This window comes from Equus quagga, chromosome 1 (assembly GCF_021613505.1).
Source record: "Equus quagga isolate Etosha38 chromosome 1, UCLA_HA_Equagga_1.0, whole genome shotgun sequence".
NCBI classification, from domain to species: domain Eukaryota; kingdom Metazoa; phylum Chordata; class Mammalia; order Perissodactyla; family Equidae; genus Equus; species Equus quagga.
Window position 1 is genome coordinate 139,143,898 of NC_060267.1, and position 15,774 is coordinate 139,159,671.

Below are 15,774 nucleotides of genomic sequence, written 5' to 3' on the forward strand. Positions count from 1 at the left end.
ACCAGTGCACCCTCACTGGGTTCACATTCACCGGGACCCTTCCACCCACCTCTTGCTGAGCTGGAGCCTCTGGACGGGGCCTCAGGAGATTCCAAGGGCAGCTGGGGCTGTATCAGACCCTTGGAACAAAACCGTGGACAGTGAGGAAACTGACAAGTGAGGTGAGAGCTTCATTTATAGAAGAGACACCTGGAGCCAGGACACCACTTGACGTGTGGGTGCCTCAGGGAGGCCGATGGAGATAGGTCACCTACAGGGACCCCAGCAGTGACCTTTCCTAGCTGCTGCAGGAGCCCCTTTGGCTGCAAGGCATTGAGCTCTCACTGCGGGAAATGGCATGTGGTGGCTAGGTTACAGCTGTTGACCCATGGAGATAGTGTCCTCCTGAGGGGGACAGGGGCACAGAGTCACCCCATGAAGTCCCCTCTAGGGACTAGCTCCCTCCTCAGGAAGTCAGTGAGACTCACCGGGGTCTCCTGGATGGCAGCCCTTTTCCCTGTGTGGAGTATGATCTGGAACATGGCAAATGAGGTCCCTGCCCTGTTCAGGTGAGAAGACCTCTCCCGAAAAGGCACCAGTAGACTACCTGGGCGTGCCAGGCAGGGAGAAGAGGGAGCTGGAGAAATTGAGTGCACAGCTAATCCACAGTGGGAGCTGGCAGACATCCAGAGTGACCCAAGTTCTGACCAAGCCTCTGTGTATTCAGATCACCCCCAAGGGTTTTGGGAACCAGGGCACCACCCAGGCAGCTGCTTGCCCACTGCAGCCCCAGAGAAGGCTGGAGGGAATGGGAGCATGAGGGGCAGTCGGGGTGCTGTGGGGCTGCTGGAGAGACCCTTAGTGGTTCTATGTACCTGAGGCCAGTGTTCCCTGAGCAGGGACCTCAGTGAGGGCTACACGGCCTCAGCTGTCGACTCTCCCAGAGGGATGGCTACACACTTAGATCAGTGAGGGGTGGGGACTGCCCTCCTATGGCCACTGGAGAAGGGATAAGTTTAAGGTTAGGGTCAAGGTCAGTGTAAAGGATTAGGGTTAAGGTCAGAGTCAGGGTCAGTGTGAGGTTAGGGTTAGGAGTTAGGATTAGAGTGGGAGTGAGAGTTTAGAATGAGCTAGGTTAGAGTGAGGGTCAAGGTCAGGTTCAGGTCAGCTCAGGGTCCTGTCCAGGGCAGGACTCTCTCAGTTGGCTTTGTCAAGTGTTGTGCAGACATGAGCTTTGGTTTTCACTCTTGCCGTGGGCATGAACCTGGGGAAGGAGCCACGCTGCCAGGGCCTTGGTCTCTCCATGACCTTGCCCAAGTCCTTCCCCTAACTAGGTCCTGTTTGCTGTCTGTAAGAAGAGTTGTTAGGCGGCACTGCTGTCCTGCCATCCCAATGGGAGGAGACCTGGAGCTGGGAAAAGCAGGCAGTGGTGCAGCTCGGGCTCGTGCTGTGAAGAGGGCTTTTCCAGGCCTTTGCAGGCTCTCCCAGTGTGCCTGGCTCTATTTCCTCCTAACCAAAGCCCCAGGAATCCAAAACCGGGAAACCGAGGCCCTCGGGGCAGGAGGAACACTTTCTGCTCCTGGAGAAGCAGAGGACTGAGCAGCTAGGTCAGGCTGGGGACCTGACTCAGACCCCAGGCACAGATGGTTGATGGCACAGCCCCAGTGCCAGGTGGGTGCTGAGCCTGGAGCCCAGGTATCTGGGCCACCTGTCCTCTCCTCCTTTGGGCCCTCTTCCCACACACAGAAGTTGCTTCAAGATGGGCAGGTCTCTCCCAAAGTGATCGCCACATGTGTCCCCAGCTGAGGCCTGCCCTCTCGGGTCCAGGGGTGGCTGACAAGAGTTCAGGGGAGGGGGAGGTGGTCCCGTCAGCAGGTTGGGTGGGGGAGGACAGATCCGGCAATCAATTTAGGCAGTGGCCATGGCCTGGAAGAAGCGCATGAGAGAGGTGTGGTTTGGGTTTTGGTGTTTTGGGCAGCAGAGGGAGACCACAGGACACCAGCGATAATAAGATGAAGCCACGGGAGATGATGTCAGTATCTAGAAAATTAATCTTGTTTTATAGTTTTGGTGAAGGCCATCCTGCCTTCCACATAGATAGTCCTCAGTTGAAAGTCTGCCTAGAAAGTAGGTTTCCAGGAGTAAGACTGAGGGCAGTGGGCACAGTCGGGGACAATGTTACCAAAGCATTCTGAGATGACAGGCTGGGCCAGGTGTCCTGCAGGTGAGACACTAATGGCCCCACCCCCACCTCTCCTTCCCCGCTGGGGGAGCTCTCCCTTCGTGGCCGCCCAGTCAGTATGACCTGTTCCTGCAGCACAGGGACTTTACCCTTTTAAAAGTCTCACCGTGTCTACCCCACTCCATCTGGCTAGGTTCATCCCGAGGTGATTACCACGCGCCATCCTAGATCATCGCCCACCCCTGACATGCAGGCCGCACCAGCAGGACCACCTTAGAGCGGTTACCTCGTGCTCATGACCATTATCACCAGTGTCCATAACTGCGCCGCTCCAGCAAGAGTAGGCAGGGGGCGAGAGAGGCCCCGGGTTGGAATCTCCCACCCCCGGCTCTACTCTGCCACCCGTAGGTCCCAGAAGGTAGGCACAGGAGGGAAAAAGGGGAGAGGGAGAGGGCTCGTTCCGTGGCTGGGGGCTCTCCCAGCCAGTGGGGGCCTTTTCTCATTCCCTCTTCCCACCTCGTGATTAAACATTGTACTTAAATGGGTGGTGCATTTCTGGGGAATTGCCACAATTAGAATCTACTTATTTTTTCAGGTTTTTTTTAGAGTCCATTTCATCTTTTTTTTTTTTCTTCTTCTCCCCAAAGCCCCCGAGTACATAGTTGTATATTCTGGTCGCAGGTACTTCTGGTTGTGCTATGTGGGACACTGCCTCAGCATGACCTGATGAGCCCTGCTAGGTCCACACCCAGGATCCAAACTGGTGAAACCCTGGGCCGCCCAAAGCAGAGCACGCGAACTTAACCACTTGGCCACAGGGCTAGTGCCTAGAGTCCATTTCTTTCTTTCTTTTTTTGTGACGAAAATCACTCCGAGCTAACATCTGTTGCTAGTCTTCCTCTTTTTTTGCTTGAGGAAGATTAGCCCTGAGCTAACGTCTGTGCCAGTCTTCCCCTATCTTGTATGTAGGTCCCTGCCACAGCATGGCACAGCATGTGTAGGTCCGGGCCTGGGATCCAAACCTGCGAACCCAGGCTGCTGGAGCATAGTGCACCGGACTTAACCACTACACCGTGGAGCCAGCCCCATTTCATCTTTTAATGGCCCCTCTTGTCTGTGGATGAGACAGGCCATGAAATGTCCCCTGAATGCCTGGATAGCTGCATGCTGCTGGTGCTCTTGACCATGAGGGCGGCATCGTTGACTGGATGTGTTTGGAAGTTCAAATATGTAGCAGTACATTTGGGAGTTCTTGGGTAGTACGGCCTGCATTTGCTCTGCAGATGGGAATTATTGTGTCACCCAGAAAAGGCATCTACTACAGTTGACACCCAGCAGTACCCCTGGGAGCGGGGAGGAGGGTCTGTAGAGTCTATTTACCAGGACTGGCAGGTCCAGTGCACTGGACTATGCGCCCTGGAGCTCCCTTCGTCACTTGACAGTGGAGCTGGAATCAGGCACGTTAACCAGTCTTCCTTGGCCTCGTGTGTTGGCATCGCCAGGCTTCGATTTGTAGCTTGAATTGCCAGGCCCCGTGTGATGGTGCATCCAGGTGGCTGTGGTCTTTACCTTGATGATGCAGAATTGGTCAGCTTGTGGGTCCCACTGATGTTCATTGCCAAAGGGTCCTTGTCCATGGACGTCCATATGGGTCATGAACAGACGGCGTGAGTCTGGTGTAGTCTGCTGCCACAATGTTTGTCCCTACAGGGGTTGGGACTTGATCATCCAGTTGTCCCATTGTCAGGTGCCTGACTACACCAACGGCCTATTGCCTACCAGCTACAAGTGAGTGAAAGTGTAACAAGATGCATTCTGGGGGTGTTTTCCAGGACGGACACCACAGTGTGTAGCTCTGCCCTGGGGCAGAGTTTTCTCTTCACACACTGTTTTATACAGTTTTTTCTCTGCAGCTGCCCAGCCGCAGTGGGCCCTTTAACTTAGCTGGACCATCTGAGAATTAGGCCCAGGAGTCCTCAGGGACCTTGGTGTACTGAAGCTCACAAGGAGTCCAAGGTGCTGACCCAGACCCCATGGCCAGGACAGCTGTGCCTAGGGGTGACTGGCCACCCTTTCATGCAGGTGGGAGAGTCCATCAATGGCTAGTTTACTCCTTTCTTGGATATATCATTTTCATTGAATAATAGATGCTTGCTGGGCAGTGCCTGCTTTATTCCATAATGGAGACAGCAGGGAGGAACAACACGTGGGAAGGGAAGCTGGGCTATCATTGTCCACCAGTGCCCAGTTACAAGCCAGGAATTGGCACTCAAATGGGGTGTGCTGAGTGACATTTGTCAGGCAGTTGCCATATTCAAAACACCGGGGGTCGCTTTTGCTGAGAGTCTGTATGATTGTCAGTCAACAACACTTGTAATTTAAAGGCTCTTTTAGACTAATTGGGCTGAGCGGAGGGCAGTCTGTTCAGCCTATTGGGTGGTTTCTTTAAGCACTTCTGCATCTACCAGCTCTGCGGTTGGTGGTAGTGGTCTCTTCCGCCATCCACCCTTGTCTTCTGTACTGCTTTGCTGCCACCACATGGCTGAGACAAGAGAGCCTAGTAGGTTCCCAGCTCTGCGCTTGTCCCATTGCCACTGTCCTAACCTTGGCTTTTCCCCAGTGGGAGCATCCTTTACGGTCAGGAGCAGTGTTACTCATCCTTAGAACATCTGTTTCCACCATGCGTTCAGCAGGATCCGCTACCTGGGTGTGCGGAATGCCCATCAAAGGAAACAACACACATTAGTTTCAAGGACATGGTAGGGCCAGAGTTGGCTGATTGGACAGAAAAAGTCACTTGTAACCTGAAAAAGTCTTGACAGTGGTGAAGCAGCACCATTTGCCCCTACAGGGTGGAAGTCAAAGATCCGATGCAGACTAAGCTGGGGCCAGAGCTCCATGGAGTGTGGCCGTTTTTCCTGTAAGAAAAACTTCTGACGGGAGTTACAAATCCAGCACACAGTGACGGCTTCTGCGTCAGAAACAGACTTCAGCTTGTGAGGGACGGCGCTTCTCTTCTTGACTGCCAGAGCTCTGGCACTGGGAATCTGTCCAGGTCGTTCAAGATGCTCCTTGGCAAGCAGACCCCTGGGTTTTGTTGGGGTCTCGCAGCCGCCCCTGCTGGTGGAGGTGTGGTAACGCCAGGTTGTTAAGACTGAGGCTGCCGACCTGTCAACACGAAGACTTCATCTACACAGTGAAAACTTGGTTCTTCAGAGAGCAGAGGCACTGCCACTGAATTCTGACCCAAACACTGGTGGCACGTGGCAGGGGGGTTGTCCCACTGGCACTTTTTTACCTGTGGCTGTGCCCTGAGCAGTGGAACCTCCCCTACCTCGTGAGCATTTACAGGACAAGCGTGTGACGCACCAGTACCAGCTCTGCATTTCTGCAGCAGGACAGTAACTTGGCCAGAACGCCCCCCACACAAGATGGCTTTAAAACTCTGCTTTTCACTGTAAATTTTGCCCAAATCCTATCAGTTACACCGAGGCATTTTTGTTTGCTTGTTTAAAGGAGTGGACCAAAGAGTTACATGTGCACTTGAGGGGTTGGAGCAGCCGCTGCGGAGCTCATGCTACTTGCCCTCTGCGCGCTGGGGCTCCGGGGTGCAGGGCTGGGGGAGCCGGGGCTCCGGGGACGGCAAGGCTGTGGCTTCTTCTCTCCTCTGGCTTTTCATGCCGTGCCCCTCTCAGGGCCCGGGGAGTACTTGTTCTCAGGGGGATTGTTTTTTCCTAAGGCAGCTGAGGGCAGAAGAGGGCGGGGGGGGGGGGGAGAGCAGCTCTGTACCCCAGGCTGACTCTGGAGTTACGTAAATGTCAAGTAGCCGCCAGTTCTGCCTCAACATACAGCTACGGCCGAAGCCACATTCTGGTGACTGCTTCAAGGCCACCTGCTGCTGAGCCTCAGACACTGATTAACAGGTGGGACGGGGGTACCCTTGTTCCTTTCCTCCCACCCACCCTTGGGGTACAGGGTGCCCGGCAGGATCCTAAGGAGTGTTTTCCCATCCCTCAGCTTGGCTGTGTGGGCCTCTGCGTCTTTTCTCCAAAAAAGGCACTGTACTCTTGCTGGCCCTACACTGGGTGGCACGCTGTCAAGCAGTGAAGCAGGCCCCAAGGAGCAGCGGGGCGGCTAACACTGCTGGAGCTGCTGCGTGGACGTGCCACGCTCCCAGAGACCCAGCCAGTGAGAAACACTGAGCCCACATGGATTCAGACTGTTTACTGTCTATACAGACAGCATAAGCCAGCTCTCCGTGGTGTCAGCTCCCACCCCTGGTCCCACAGCATACACTGAACCAGGGGGCTAGAAGACAGACAGCCTGAGCAGTGGGTCACTTAACCACTGAGGGGCTGCCTCCAAATTACAGCCAAGCAATTTTATAGCTCGTGGCTGCACACTAACGGGGTGTGTGTGTGAAACTAGGAAAATGGATGAGAGAGGCCTTGTGGTGGCTCCTCGCCACGCTCAGCTCCCCGTGCTCCAGAAGGAATTGCAGGGCGTTTGCTAGGACTCAGATCAGACTGCAGTCAAGTCTTGCCTGCGGGGCGTGTGTGGGATGTGCGAGAATGCTAGAGTGCCAGGGCAGAGCCGTAGCCTGTTCTCCACTCGCTGTTTCCAAAGCAGAGATCCGACATCCCTCCCTGTTCCCCCTTCAAGCCTTCATCCCTGATCTGGCCTGGAGAGTGCACCTGGAAGTCCTGAAAGATCTCTGACCCCTCCCTCCTCCCCGCCCCGCTGCTGTTCCTACAGCACACTGTGTCAGTCAAGTCCAACCTGGACCTCCAGAGCATCTGCCTCTCTCACTGGTTCATGGATACCCCCTTATGCAGGCCATGGTCACCTTTCAGCTGGACGCCTGCCCCAGACTCCTCCCTGGTCTCCCTAGTCTGCCCCACCGCAGCCAGTTCTCCACCTCGGGAGAGAGAGAGGGAGATGCCCGGTAGACCCAACTCCTCTGGCATCCAGTTTGAGTCTTCCAGCCCAGACCCTGGGTACGGGGATGAGAACACTTTTGAGATAAGTGCAGCCTCGGCCACCATCTGACTGGAACATTAGGAGATACTGCCAAGCAGCAGCTGCCTAGCTAAGTCCAGTCAACCCCAGATTCACGTGCAAACTAAGTAACTGCTGTTGTTTTAAGCCATGTTTTGTGGTGTCTTAATATTTTATTTATTTTTATTTTTTATTGACGTCACATTGGTTTATAACGCATAACTTCAGGTGAACTTTATTATATTTCAGTTTCTGTATAGACTGCATTGTATTCACCACTGGAAGTCACCATACACACATGCCCCTTTCCCCCTTTTGCCCTCCCTCCCCCTGCTTCCCCTCTGGTAACCACCAATCTCTTCTCCTTATCTATGTGTTTATTCGCTTATCTTCCACATACAACACAAAAATTAACTCAAAATAGATTAAAGACTTGAATGTAAAACCTGAAACCATAAAACTCGTAGAAGAAAACATAGGCAGTACACTCTTTAACATCGATCGATCTTAGACTGCTAAGTATCTTTTTGAATCTTATGTCTCCTCGGGCAAGGGGAAAAAGAAGAAAAAATAAACAATTGCGGTGTCTTTTTAACGTAGTGATAGGTGAACAGAGCAGTCCTTTCTCCATATCAACTATTTGTCATTGAATTACAATTTTTTTATATACTTCCTTTTAAAAACGGGAATTTATTAAGATGGGAAACTTCATATCCTTATGTACATGGGAATCCATCATCAATGACGAAACATGGAAGATTGTATAAAGAAACACGAAGGAAACAGAGCTGCATGTTTAGTTTCGAGGTGGGCAGTTGTCTCGCAGGTTCGCCCTGGTGGGTGCTCATTCCAGCTCGCAGTCTTCCACCATTTGCAGAACCAGTTCATCGAGGCCTCTTACAAACCCCACCCCCAGTGCAAGTGATGAGATGCACCCTTTCTCAGAGTTCTGGGTTCCTGAACCATGGGGCCCATCTTCCAAGATTTTAAATTTTGATATTTTAGCCTCTTCCATTTCTTTCCCTGGCCCTAGGGAGAGGAAGCTGCTTTCTATACTTGAGAATTCTTTTTTCGCCTTTTCAGTTCATCAGTTGTTGGGCATGGTAGGCGGAATAATTGTCCCCAAAGATGTCCATCACCTAGTTCCTGGAACCTGTGAATAAGTCACTTTATATGGCAAAGGGACTTTGTAGATGTGATTAAGTTAAGGACATTGAGATGGGGAGATTATTCTGGATTATCTGGGTGCGCCCAATCTAATCACATGAGTCCTTCAGAGTGGAAGAGGGAGACAGAAGAAGAGAATCAGAGGGAGATATGACTATGGAGGAATGGCCCCAGAGATTGGATGTTGCTGGCTTTGAAGATGGGGACATAGGGAGGCGGGAGCACAGGAAGGTGAGAGCGTCTAGACACTGGAAAAGGCAGAGAACTGGATTCTCCTCTAGAGCCCCCTGCGAGGATGCAGCCCTGCCAGCACTTTGACGCTAGACCAGGGAGAGCTGTGTTGGATTTATAACCTATGGAACTGAAAGACAAGAAACCTTGAAGCCACTAAATCTGTGATCGTGGCTACAGTGCAATAGAAAACACATACACTGATTAACACTTTAATATTAAATTCTTTTTGTCAATATAACTGGTGTGGTTTCACCCTCCCCAGCCCTGGCTAATACAGAGACACCCTCCAACTCCCTTAAGTCTTGCATGCTCCCCGTCACTCCAGATGGTGGACAGAGTGAGTGCAGGGCAGACCCCACCTCTCCCACCTCCATCTCTTGTGCTGGTCGGTTCTGACTCTCAGGAAATTCTTCCCTCCAATGCAGCCTCTGCAGCTCTCTGATCTTGTCCTGCCCGTCACTTGTCCATGGAGAGCACAGACCCTGCAGGATTGATTCCCAGGCACCCTGGAAGCCAAGATTCTGTTCCTTCCTAGTTTGTGACATCTTCAGCTTATATACTCCCCTGTCATCATGTAGGACCTTCCCAAAGCTGGGCCTTTTGGCCCCAAACTCCCTTCAGTCTTACCCTTTAGGCCCATCTGGTCATGTAGACCCCACTCACTCAGGGCAGGTGACAAACCACACCCCCTCCAGTTCCCTCTCTTAATAAAGGATGATGTAGCTTCCTCCATGCACCTTCACAAAAATAAATACCAGATGAATCGAACAGTTAAAAGGTAAAAATAAAACCCTAAAAAATATTAGAAGAAGAGACAGGAGAATAAACCCCCAAATTAGGATGTGAAAGACCATTTTATTTAACAACAAATATCAACTCTTGGTGCTGCCTAAAGGTTTTTGGACAAAATTAAAATAGACCACCACCTGGTGGCTATACCACCTGTCAGTGCATAGCCTGCAAAATCGATTCAAGAAGTGGAGGGTAAAATGAAGTCCTAGGACGTACAAACAAATGATAGATTTAATATTGGTGAGTGGAATATCCAAGATTAAACTTGAAGTTTTAGGAATTGTTTTTTGTTTAAATTTAATTTAACCTTTTCTTTCTTTCTTTTCTTATTGAAGTGTAGTTGGCATACAATATTATATTAGTATTAGGTATGCAACTTAGTGGTTCGACGTTTATATATATTACGAAATGATCACCACAAGTCTAGTAACCGTCTGTCATCATATGAAGTTATTACAGTATTATTCACTATATTCCCTATGCTGTGCATTTACATCCCCATGACTTGTTTATTTTATAATTGGAAGTCCGTACCTCTTAATCTCCTTCACCTATTTTGCCCATCCCCCGACCCCATCCCCTCGGGCAACCAACAGATTGTTCTTTGTATCTACGAGTTTGTTTCTGTTTTGTTTGTTTGTTTGTTTTTAGATTCCACATATTAATGAAGTCATGTGGCATTTGTATTTCTCTGTCTCACTTATTTCACGTAGCATAATATCCTGTAGGTCCATCCATGCTGTTGCAAATGGCAAGACTGCATTCTTTTTACAGTTGAATAATATTCCATTGTATGTATACACCACATCTTCTTTATCTATTCATCTATCAATGGACACTTAGGTTGCTTCCATATCTTGGCTATTGTAAAAAATGCTGCAATGAACATAGGGGTGCATATATCTTTTTGAATTAGTGTTTTCGTTTTCTTTAGATGAATACCCAGAAGTGGAATTGCTGGATCATATGGTAGTTCTCTTTTTAATTTTTTGAGGAAACTCCATACTGTTTTGCATAGTGGTTGCACCATTTACATTCCCACCAACAGTGCACGAGGGTTCTCTTTTCTCTACATCCTCACTAACTCTTGTTATATGTTGTCTTTTTGATAATAGCCATTCTGACAGTGTGAGGTGATATCTCTTTGTGGTTTGATTTGCGCTTCCGGGATGATTAGTGATGTTGAGCACCTTTTCATGTATCTGTTGGCCATCTACATGTCTTCCTGAAAAATGCCTATTCAGATTCTCTGCTCAATTGTTTTTTTTTCCTTTTTCTCCCCAAAGCCCCCGGTACATAGTTGTATATTCTTTGTTGAGGGTCCTTCTAGTTGTGGCATATGGGATGCTGCCTCAGCGTGGTTTGATGAGCAGTGCCATGTTGGCATCCAGGATTCGAACCAACGAAACACTGGGCCACCTGCAGTGGAGCGCTCGAACTTAACCACTCGGCCTCGGGGCCAGCCCCTCTGCTCAATTTTTAATTGGATCATTTGCTTTTTTGATTTTGAGTTGTGTGAGTTCTTTGTATATTTTGGATATTAACTCCTTATCAGGTACATCATTTGCAAATGTCTTCTCCCATTCAATAGATTGCCTTTTTGTTTTGTTGATGGTTTTTTTCCCCGTGCAAGAGCTTTTCAGTTTGATGTAGTCCCATTTGTTTATTTTTGCTTTTGTTGCCTTTGCCTGAGGAGATAGATCCAAAAAAATTTTGCTAAGACCGTTGTCAAAGAGTTTACCGCCTATGTTTTCTTCTAGGAGTTTTATGGTTTCAGGTCTTACATTTAAGTCTTTAATCCATTTTGAGTTTATTTTTGTATATGATGTAGAAAAGGGGTCCAGTTTTATTCTTTTGCATGTGGCTGTCCAGTTTCGCAGCACCATTTATTGAGGAGACTGTCTTTTCCCCATTGTATATTCTTGCTTCTTTTGTCTTGGATCCATTGGCCATATATGCATGGGTTTATTTCTGGGCTCTCTATTCTGTTCCATTGATCTATGTTTCTTTGTTTGTGCCAGTCCCATACAGTTTTGATTGTTATAGCTTTGTGGTATAGTTTGAAATCGGGGAGCACGACACCTCCAGCTTTGTTCTTTCTCAAGATTGCTTTGGTAGGAACTATTGACTGAGGGTGGCTGTGCCCCTGCTATAGTAGAGAACATAAGAAAAACCTTTGTCAATTGAGACAGATAAATTATAAATTTAACTTTGAACCACTATCTCTACAAAAAAGGTGATTTATTTTCAGTGTCTGTTGCTTATCTATTTGAGAGCCATGAGGTAAATCTCTGGAAGGCTTATTGATTCTGGGACTGGTTTTATTCCTTATCCCTTGCAGGGTGTTCTTATCAGGGCTCAGCAGAATAATAATGCAGCACTTGGGGGCAAAGATGCAGCCTAGGAGCTCTGCACTGGAGGCCAAGATAGAGAAGAACTCCACGGCCACCATGGCCTTCCCCTTGGTGCTGTGATAGACAGGAAGAAAGGTGACCTAGACACTGCAGAACACCAGCATGCTTGAACTTGGCTTCATTGTAGGTGTCCTGCAGGTTCCTGGCCAGGAAAGCCACAGTGACGCTCCCCAGGGCCAAGGATCCCAGGTATCCAGGACACAGTAGAAGGAGTGACAGAGCCCTTACTGCATCCAATGATGATATGTATAGGCTCAGAGTGTGTGTTCATTCCAGTGAAAGGGGGAGAGGTTCCCAACCACAGATAGTGACTTGGACCAAGGCACAGATGGAATGACAGAGTTAGGTATTTCTGGTATCAACCAGTGCCTCATCCTTTCCCCTGGTGCAGTGGTGTTTAAAGCCAAAACCACGGTGATGGTTTTAGCCAAAACAGTGGAAACAGCCACAGTCAACACAGCTGCAAATGTCGTTTGTTGAAGGATGCAGGTGCCCATGTTGGGATGGCCAGTGAGAAGAAAGGAACAGAGGAAACACAGGGTGAGGGAGGCTAGCAGGGTGGAACTGAGAGTCTGCTTGTTGGCCTTCACACAGGCAGGTCTCAGTGCTTCACAGAGACCCCAAGGACCACAACCGTGGGGACAGAGAAGCACAGAGCTGCGCAGGCCAGAGCCATCCTCAGTGGGCATGGAAGCCCAGAAGGTCGCTTTCTTTGGGAGACAGTGGTCTTGATTTGGGTTTGAGCTGATGATCTAGGCACCTCACACCCGGGTGTGCATCTGACAAGAAGAGAAAAGACGAGATGTCTTCAATTCAGGGATGCCCACTGATTTCCAAGGAAAAGAGTCCCTTTGAGAACTTCAGACATATTGTCCACCCTGATGCTACAGTAAGACAGTAGCAATGAATTGCATAATTTTCTGTTGATGCTGCCTACAGGTTTTTTGGACAAAATTAAAATTTCTGTCACTTATCGTCTCCCATGTTTAAGGGAGCTATTTTGTTCCTTTCTACAAGGAAACTATTCTAGGTTCTTAGACACAAATATCATATCTTCAGGTTATGTCCTGGATATGCAATGTTTCCCTACTTTAGCTGGGCAATTCATTCTTGAGAAATATGTTTTTCCAGGGTGTTAGATAAATTCAAGGGATGACTATTGGTTTTGTTAGGTGTGATAATTTTATACTAGTTATATAGGAAAAATGACAGTTTTTAGAGAAATGTGAGGGGTGAAATGTCAGTATGTCTATAATTTATTTTCAAAAAGATTTTCAAAACAATGTTGAATGAAGCAAACATAGCAACGTGTTAACAATTGTTAACTCTTGATCACATGTATCTGCATATTCATAATACTGTCATTACACTTTAAATTTGAAAATGTTTATAATATAAAGATCAGAAGAGAAGAAAAACATAAACTTCATCTGGGGCAAATTCTCCTAAGTTGAAAACATAATTAAGGGGCTGGCCCGGTGGCGTAGTGGTTAAGTTCCCGTGCTCTGCCTTGGTGGCCCAGGCTTCACGGGTTTGGATCCCAAGCGTGGACCTACACACCACTCATCAAGCCTTGCTGTGGCCACATCCCACATATAAAATAGAGGAAGGTTGGCACAGATATTAGCTCAGGGCCAGTCTTCCTCAAGCAAAAAGAGGAAGATTGGCAACAGATGTTAGCGCAGGGCCAATCTTCCTCACACACAAAAAAGTCAGTTCCAAGCCCATTTATGTAGTTACCTGCAATCTGTTGTCAGAATAGAAATAAACAACTTTAAAAAAAAACATAACTAATTTTAATTTCAGTGCAAAATTAATTCATTCCCGAGTCCCAAATTTAAGCACTAAGTTAAAATATCACAACATTCCTTTAAAATGGGCACAATTATTCCAGTTATTGATGCTCTCTGTTGTAACCCGACATAATAAGACTGATTCGCTTTATTAATTTATGTCTGTCTACCTACACTGCTTCAGGCCTACTGTGTCTCTTACATATTGTACACCTAAAATTCTGCTTATAAATAATTATACACTGGACAATCAGTGTATGTTACTTGAGCCTTTCATTCAAGAATCCCTCAGAAAAGCACAGTATAGAATTAAAAAGTCCAGAAAAATAATGTCAATAAAGCATCAAGGTTGCCACCACAGGAAACCAGCAAACCAGGAGTAAATCCACAAGACAGGACGTTGATCCCTCCACGCCTTCCATCCTAACCTCACTGCTTCAAGGAGAAATTTGGCTTCAAGGACAAAGGAGGGCAGAGGTCTCCCTTTCCCCAAGAGGGCTCAAAGCCATGCACAGCTGTCTGAGTATGCTGGGGAAATTCAGAGAAGGGAAGGACTTCTCTTTCCTGGCTCTCTTGGATACAGACACCTGTCTCCATCCTAGCAGGCCCCAGGTGGCTGGTACCTTAGGGTTGTCATAGGAGACTTTAAGTGCTTAAGGAAACACCACCAGTGGATCCTGTAGCCCTCGGACAACTGTGGAGATTTCTTCAAAATGAGGCTAGTGTTGTTACTCAGACTCCCTATGTCTGTACACCCTGAGAGCATTTTTCCCTACAATGGGAGTCATCCAATTAGAAAAGGTGGTACGAAATTTGTCTCTGATTTTAGCTACCATGATCAATGACGCCACCTTGGCTCTGGAAGACATTCAGGTCAGCCTCAGCTACTGGCCAGGGTTATTATGGAGGATGTAGACTCTCCCTTGACTTCCTCCTTGCAGGTTGAGGTGGAGTCTGCAATTGCTAATACGTTCTGCTGTACCTGGGTTAATCCCTCGGGCCAAGGGGGAAGGTCGATGCTGAAATCTAAGGAGAAAGCCACTTGGCTTTCTGAGGTGGAAATCCCAGGTGGTTGATGGAATTTGTTCAGCTGGTTGGACCCAGGACCCTGGGGGATATGGCTGCGGTCAGTACTACAGTTTGGCTTCATCCTGCAGCTGGAAGTCCTGTTCACGGTTGGCTTAATTAAATGCTGTATGAGTCAAACTAGATGAAATTGGCTAGCCTCTGTCAGTCAGATGAATCAGATTAACAATGAATTCTTCTAAACCCTGTACAAGAGTCTTTCCAGAAAACTATACTCTCTCTCTCCTTTGTGGGTTTCACTTTCCTCAGTTTTGTTCTCTGCCTTCTTTGTATTCTTCCCTCTTCTTGTCTCAAGTCCTCCGTAGACTCAGGAGCTGTCTTCCCAGACAGCCTTCTGGGGCTGGGAGGATCTGAGTGGGGCCACGGTCACGAACATGGGGCATGGGCCACCCATCATTGAAGCCACTCAGGGCAGAGATGTACAATTATGTTTATTACAGACAAACTAGAAACAGAGAAGCTGCAGAGCACACCAGGAGGTGGACTCAGGCCTGGCACAGCTGAACTGGGCACACTGTGGGAAGGTTCCAGAAGCACCACAGCCCTGTAATTCCCATTGTGTGTAGGCCAAATGGAAACATTTGGACAGTTAGGAAATACTGAAAGCTTCCTGGTCAGGAAGTGGCCTTGTGAAAAGGAGTAGCCTCTGAAGCTTAGCAACTGCCATCAGCCTGTTTTATGTTGATTCAGACAGGCTGAGCTAGCTCTCTGCTTAAAGGGGAGGAAATAAGCCTTGAATGACATCTATTCAATCTCTTCAGCCCTGCTTGAATGGGGTATCATTTAGGAGTTTCTCATAAAGCAACCGGCTTGTGCCATACGCAAACCCTCCATTCATTCATCCTACAGATAAGTTTTGTGTCTCACAACATGTTATGAGTGTTGTTCCAGACCCCAGGGCTGTGCTAGATGCCAAGGCAGCCAAGGTTTCTGCCTTCACATTCAGCTACTATTATTAACTGTATTCTAAAGATGGCAAAATGAAGCTCAGATCTTAAACAACGAAGGTGACAAAGTTCACCTCGCTGGAATTATACACAGAATTCTCTTTCTGTATATTTATATTACATGGAAAGTTAGCCCAATACAGTAGGTGTTTTGTGGTTTCAGAACAAACAGCACCAGCTCC